This window comes from Octodon degus, unplaced genomic scaffold (assembly GCF_000260255.1).
Source record: "Octodon degus isolate 3935 unplaced genomic scaffold, OctDeg1.0 scaffold00147, whole genome shotgun sequence".
In the NCBI taxonomy this organism is placed as follows: Eukaryota; Metazoa; Chordata; class Mammalia; order Rodentia; family Octodontidae; genus Octodon; species Octodon degus.
Window position 1 is genome coordinate 6901359 of NW_004524723.1, and position 8158 is coordinate 6909516.

The 8158-nt window shown below is 33.4% G+C and overlaps 1 protein-coding gene across 1 annotated transcript in view; it reads right to left on the reverse strand.

Annotated features, from left to right (window-relative positions):
- The window catches only part of Stxbp5l (syntaxin binding protein 5 like), a gene marked incomplete at its 5' end in the record, with an annotated part of 350429 nt that overhangs the window by 77781 nt on the left and 264490 nt on the right, over positions 1 to 8158 (reverse strand). The window lies entirely within an intron of this gene.

An 8158-nucleotide genomic window follows, 5' to 3' on the forward strand; every position in this document is an offset into this window, starting at 1 on the left:
CTTTACAAGAAGTTTTGGACAATTTCATTTTTGTGCATCTTGGTATGATTTTACTTAAATGTCTTTGCAAAAGGTTCATTTTTCTTGGAAATATGGTATTATAAGTTGAACTAAATTCAGAAATTTTAAATCTTTTTAAAAAATGCTTGAAACTATTGTTTGAAGCAATGTACAATTCCCCTATGATGAAGGCTCTCACTATGTATATATAATATGTACCAATAAAAAAATTCAAGGAAAAAATAAATTTAAATATAAAGGAATCTGTCATTTTTCTAATCTCCTCTATTTTTTATCAATATCTTCTTTACAAGCAGTTATAAATTCTTTTACTGAAGGTTTTTTTTTTTTTCAGATTGGGTTTCCTCTCTATGTTTCTGTAGTTGATTCTTTACTTCAGATGCTATGAGTTCTCAGAATTCTTTTCTTATTTTAGAAAATTCTGCTCTGAGTTCCTCTATATGTTTCTGCTGTTGCTTATTTACTATCGACGCTATTAATTCACACATTTGAGCTGAGCTAGTATCCCCTGCACTTGTTCTGAGTGGGCATTGGGTTTCCTCCATATGTTTCTACATCTGATTCTTTACTGCAGATATTATTAATTCAGGGATTTCTTTTTTCATTTCCAATCTGAGTTCCTCTATACCTTTCTGCAGCTGTCTCTGTATTTCAGCAGCCGTTGAATCATTGATTTCAGCTGTGTGATTCCCAATTTGTTCTGTGTTAGTGTCCTCTACACTTGCTATGGGTGGGCTTGGGGTCTGAGATTGCATTTTGTTCCTTTCTCATTGTTATTTTGTGTAGCACTGTCTTCTGACCTTTGTTGTAGATCTCTGGTGCAGTTATAACCTTAGCACATACTGATGTTCAGATGCAGATCTACAAAGTCTGGATTTTTCCAATTGTGCCTGGCTTGGGTCTGGCTGCTGTGCTCAGCTCCTTCCTGCTGCTGCCCTTGGGGGTGAACCTGTTGTGCCCCTGTGGCAAGATGTTCTGCTCCTGGACTTCCTGGGTGGTTCTGTCTGGTACACTCTGCAGGGATTGCAGCTGCAGTGTTTCACCCATGCCTGTATGCCAGGCCTGAACTGAGTCTGGAGGGGAAAAGGTGGAGTAGTGGGGCGAGGCAGTTCTCCCACACACTCACTGGGCCTGGGCTAGTACTGGATCTGGGGGTTTCCAGAATGCAACAGAATTTCCTACTGGGTGTGTGGGGTGGGAGGGTGTACTATTGCATCGTAGGGGGTGTCCCAGGGGGGTGAAAGATGGTATCACCCACGTTGCACCTGGGCTGGGAGCAGTAGGTCCCGCTGGTGCAGGGTAGTCAGAAACTCTCCCACATACTCACCAGGCCTCAGGTAGCACTGGATCTGGGGGTTCCCAGAATGCGGCAGAAATTCCTACTTGGCGGGTGGGGTGGTAGAGGTGCTCAGAGTGGTGGGGAGTGTCCCAAGGGGGTGCACGTGGGTCTCACCCATGCTGTGCCTGGGCTGGGACCTGTAGGTCCTGCTGGTGCAGGGTAGCCAGAAGCTCTCCTACACACTCACTGGCCTGGACTAGGACCATGTCTAAATAATTTATTTTCAATTTTTAATCTATTTTAAAAATAAAAAACAAAATAAAATAAAGAAAATGAATATTATTTGCTAAATAGTTGAATAAATGAATAAATAATATGAAAATATATTATCCTGAAAGTTGAGTATATTAGCATTATGATTGGCTCATTGGTTTATTCAACTCTGTTTCTATTCTATACTCATTATTATTTAAGGAAATATTTAGTAGTCTGAACCATCTTCATTCTATGTTCCAGGAGTTTGAGATCAAAATAGAAATTCAGAGATTTAAAATGATTTTTGGTTTCTGGTTTTTCTAATTCCTGATGTCTTATTCAGAGATTCTATATCAATATTTTCACCTTATTTAAAGAGGTGGAAGTGTAAAGTTTCAAAAAAAAATTCATTGAGCAATTGTCCTCAAGAGGTTCAGAAATAAGAAACATTAACATTATTTAGATCTTACAAGAAATAGAAAATCTTAGCTCCCATTCCACATCTAAGGAATCAGAATTTCTTGCCCTCTGTAACTTGGGTTTTAATAATGTTAATCTAATTATGATGGCTATTGTTATAACCTGTGCAATTGATTCCAATTTTGTAACTCTGTATACTTCCACTGTAACTTTATTAACTGTTATAACCTGACATATGTGCCACCATCTTGTTTTGTATGTGCCATTCTAAATGCTGTAACTTTCCACTGTGCCCTGTTCTCTACTTGAGAACCTGCAGTTGGGCCTTTCTCACGCTGCCCTTTGTGCACACCTGAATCTAGTTCCAACCCAATGCCTTGTTCTTGCCCTCATTCCCAGCTACAAACTGTACCCACCACTGCACCTGTTATTGTTCATTAGAAACAGGTAATTTTTCAACTGTAGCCACTAGATGAACCCTTGACGTCAGCTTTTGTGGTTTATTGGCTTAAATACCCACTCCCCTCATCCTCCCGGCACGCACCTCAGCATCTTGCCGGGGTGTCTGCTGCTGGGTACCATCTAAAATAAAGCTCTTCTTTTATTTTCGAGCCTGCCTCATTTTTGGGTTACAACAGCTATAGTCTGAGAACCTCTATATGAGGGAAAAATTTAAAAGGAAGTAAGAGAAGGCAAGAAGATAATTAGGTCTTGCAATCCTACTTATACTTTTAAAAATCTAGATACATAACAACTGATGTCATTAGTGACAATTAAATATGATCACAGTACATAATTTTCCTCCATGTAACAATATGAAAGACACCAAAACATTCCTACTTTGAATCATTTTACTTGACTATATGCAACATCTTCTGAGTTTGCCCTAAAAAAACCACATCATAGTGGAACATTTACAGATCTCCTTTTATCTTTTTTTTTTTTTTTTTTTTTTTTTAATGTTCTTGTTCATTTTTTTTTTTTTTTTTTTTTAAAGTGTCTACAAGGTGTTCAGGGTCTCACTACTAGATCAGACTCATAGCGATCAGCCTGTTTACAGCCTCCCAAGAGCTGGGATTACAGTGGAACGCCCCCACGCCCAGTCTTAATTGCCCAGTCTCAGTGTGCCCTAGGGGCGGGGCCAGCAGGGCAGGCCCAGGGATGGAACACCAGGCCCTGTGCTAAGATCTGCTTTAATCTTAATGAAAGGGGAAATGTCACCAGCCAAGGACAAAAGGAGGGAATCTACAAAAGACCACTTCAATAATTGTCATAATTATTAAATATTTAAGGCCTTATCCTTGAGATTGAGCATAAGAAACATATGTTGCTGAAATTAAATCTATTTAATATTGTAAGTATAAAGAAGAAATAGAACTGTTATTTTATTGGCAACATAATTGGATATATAGATAATCCAAAGAATTTACACCCAGGCCTGCCATGCCAACCCCGCCCCTGGGCACACTGAGACAGCAATTGAGACCGGGTGTGGTGGTGTGCCCCTGTAATTTCAGCTCTTGGGAGGCTGTAAACAGGTGTATCACTACGAGTCCAATCTAGTAGTGAGACCCTGAACACCCTGTAGATGCTTCCCTAAAAAAAACAAAAACAAAAAACAATTTACAAGCTAGTAGAATTAAAAAATACATTTAGGAAGTTTGCTAGATATAAACTCAATTAATAGCATTTTTATATTCTGGCCAGGAACAATAACAAAAAATGTAAAATAATACTTACAACAATATAGACCAAATGTAGAGGGATAAATCTAATTAAAGATATTCATGACTTCTACAAAGAAAACTGAAAACATTACTGAGATGAAATACACATATAAAATATGTGACACTCAATGGAGTATTACTCAGCTATAAAAAAGAGAAATTTGAGGCTTTTATAGATAAATGGATGCAACTAGAGACTGTATTGGTAATTGAAATAAATTAATCCACATGTATAAACATCATATTGTCTCACTAGTGTGAGAACTTGAGAGTAGGTAAAATCTGAAAGGTCAATAGATACTGTAAAAGGGAAAGAATCTGTTCAATGGGCAGGAAAAAAACTGGAATAAGGAAAAGGACAAAAGAAAGAAGGCAAAAAGATATATTTATGTATATATACAAGACAGTTTGGATAATTTTACTGCTAATATCTGCTGGTCTATTGAAAGGAGATGCTAATGCTTAATTTTTATTTATTTTTCATTATTTTTGACTTTTAAACTTTTTAAAAACTTTTAAAAACTAAATTTAAGATTTATATCTGGTAACCTAAACAGTTAATTTGAAGATAACATTATACAATATAACAATCATTGTTCAATTCCTATTACTTTGTTTAATGAAATCTTGTATCATTTGTAACTTTTTTTTTTTTACCATTTTGTATTCTTTAAAAAAATGTGTGACACTAAAGGGAAAATTCGGTATGGCTGAATATGAAAATTATGCCCAACTGAGCTACAGATCACATAAAGCTTCGATCAACGTCTTAGAATGTTTTATATGTGAACTGACATTTTTTCTCTCAGTTATATGGAAATCTAAAAACCTAAAATTACTATAATAATGTTCAAAGAGAACCACAAAAACAAAATTGAAGAAACTACACTCAGACAAAAAAATTTATACACTTGCAAATTAAAACAGTACTGTTTGAAGAAATGATAACAAACAGTGGAATGGAACATATAATCCTTAAACACATGGACACACACATCCCATACACATAATAGATTCCACTAACTCATGACAAATGTTCCACTTTGCAATGAGGGAAATAGCAGTTACCTCTAACTGGTGCTTATCAATTACTTTGGCTCCTTCCTTACATTTTATATATATAAATAAATTTCAAGTGAAAATTTAACTTGAATATAAGAGATTAAACAAGTTTTCAAGAGGATACTACAGAAATAGAGCTTAATGATTGGTACAAAGATTTTTTTATACAAAACATTGAAACCATTAACAATAAAATAAGATTAATAAATTGAATTAGATGAGCATTAAAAGAATCTCCAACAGAAGACTCCTATTCAACACACACACACACACACACACACACACACGATTCCTACTTAAAAGAAACAGTAAGAAAATTTTGTAACACAGTGAGTTAAATATAAAAGAAGATATTAATAGCCAATATACTTGAGGAAATTCACTAAGATCATGAGACATCAGTAAATATGCAATTCAACTTAATTCCAGAATGAGATATTTTTAAGTACACCTTAGAATGACTATACTTTAAAAAATACTAGATTACTAAACATGGGAAAGTATATGGGAAGAACATATTTACTAAAGCAGAAAATTTTCATACATTCTATCCCCAAAATTCCACTCCCAGATACATATACATAAACAAAATCAGTTTGTATTTGCATTAAAAATGTACAAGTATGATCATATCAGCTTTATTTGTATTGCTCCAAGCTGAAAACTAGCTAAATCCCAACAATAATAAATTGCACAAAACTGAGCTATATTCACATAATTGAATATTATATAGCAATATATAACACACAACATAAGGGAACATTACATATATACATTATGTATACACACATGTTTATGTATATATAATACAATGTTGCATGAAATAAGAAACAAGAAAAAGAAATATGGCTTCATTCATATGAGAGTCCCACAATACTAGTTTACAGTAATAAATCACCAAATTTTCTGATATGATAATAGATACCTTTGTGGAGGTTAGTGTCTAAGAGGTGTACAAGGGAGGTTTCTGAGATTCTATCTGGTATTATTTTATGGTGTATTCATTCGTAAAACTAATTTAGCTAAACTTTTAAGATGTGCTTACTTGAGATTTTTATATTATACCTGATTAAAAATTACCCAAAAGAGGTAGGTCCAAGGTATTCCAGAATATTCTAAATGGGACAAATAAGAGTTGTTGCAGTAATAGTGAACAAGGGGTCAATGAAGTAAAAGACAAACAACATAAAATAAACAGTGATAACTAATGATAAATGTGTACCTTAAAATGTAAATATATTCAACATATCTTTTTATATATTACATGTGCAAACATTTTAAAAAGTGGTAACCAATAATTGTGTATTATTGCTAGGATACAAATCTTTCAAATCTTAAGGACAACAATTTGGAAGTAAATATTAAAATTAGAAAAGCATAGACTCTTTTACTCAGAAACTCTAACTCAGGAATTTATCTCATATGAGCACTTAAACATAGTTAAAATGGGGTATGAGCCCAGACTTATAATAGCAGAAGATTAATAGTAAATTAAACACCCCACTAACAGGTCAACAAACTAAGTCAAAGTATATACATATAACTCAAAATCATGTAACTATAAAAATGCAGAAGTGCTTAATATAATGAAACTGAAGGACAAGATATATTGTAAAGTGAGATAAATGCAGTACAGCAGAGTGAATAAAAGAAGAAGTTAAATAGAATATTTTCTTAGTTTGGTTACAAAAGCAAATGGCCTAGAAATATATATAAGAAACTAATAATAGTATTATTTTTAGGAGATAAATAATGTGTATGGAGATGATAGGAAAGACAGTTGTATTCAATTTTTTGATGTTTAAACTAGGCAAATATATCACTATTCCAATTGAGATTGTGGATGGGAATTTAAAGTGAAATTACAGAAATGTGCTATAGGATACTTAATTCTATTTTATATTAAAGACTTTTATCTATGACAAAACATGATTTAAGTAATATTTTAAGAAAATGAATTTTTCAATATGTCAGGTAAAATGGATTGTAAAAGGGAGTTTGGAAAGGAAGGATATCTGCTAGAATATTTTTTGATACTCTTGGTATGAACTGATAATTTTTAAATGGTATTAATGAGAATGCAAAAGGAAGACCAAATGTATGAAGAAGTTTTTAGAATAAAAATAATAAAACAAGTACCAAAATATTGTTAAAAGAAACATTTATACATGACACAACTAAGTTCTGCATAACCTAGTTTTCTTAAAACTAAGGATGAGGAATGAATAACTTTTAAAGGATGGGATAAATTGAAAAAATGTTATAATTCTCAAATATTTTCTAAAACTCTAAATTCATGTTTTCCAAAGACATTATTAACTTTTTTCAGTTTTAAACAAACACTAATAAAAAGTTATTACAATCTTATGTTATCCTGCACAAAACCAGACGTAATATTCAGTATCACAGATATATTTAATTTTTTGTGCTTCAAAATATGTACATTTTATAAAATTATAAAATAATCAAACTAATCAGATAAAAATTTTTAAAGTAAAAATCTATCCCACTACCCAAAGGTTTTTGTTAATTTTTTTTTGTACATTGAAATTATCCCTAGGCATCGTTTTTCTCATTTTAAGTATATTTTAATGGGCATATGCTTTATCTCAATGTTTCATTTCACATCATAAACTATTTCTTTGTCTTTTTTATTTTGTGCAGGATCTCACTATGCAGCTGGAGCTCATAGTGATACTCCTATTTTCAGCCTCTAAAGAGCTAGGATTACAGGCGCATGCCACCATGCCCAGACTTGGTCACTGGCTCAGCACGTCTGGGGATGGGACTGGCAAGACAGTCATATATTCTTTTTTTTTTTTGTCACTCAATATAAAAGTTTCATAATAGTCCAACCAAATAGTAACATTAGCTCTTATATCTATATTATATATTTTCTAATAACTTAGTTCTAGTCACAAGATGATGAAGTTTCTGTATATTGTCCATTTTATTTGATATTTATTAGGCATTATTAATTTTTCTACAAAATAACCTTTTATAAAAGCCTTTAAGGAGCTGGAGAGATAGCTCAATGGCTTAAGTGCCTGCTTAGCAAGTGCAAAGTCCCAAATTCAATTGCACTCAGACTTCTGATTTTAATTTTATTTGGAGTCAGAAATACTCTTAGCCAGGTGTGGTAGCACACATCTATAATCCCAGCACTTGGGAGGCTGAGGCAGGATAGCCATGAGTTTGAGGTCAGCCTGGGCTACATAGGTAGTTCAAGAACAGTAAGACCTTGTCTCAAAAAAAAAATCAAAAAGATTTTTCAGTCCCAAAAATCTGACTTTAAAAAACCTGTATGGAGGAGTGATCCTTCAGTCTAAGTGTTACCCTGATCCAGACAAAACACATATAGTACTTGTGTTAGTGCATTAAAACATTCATCATT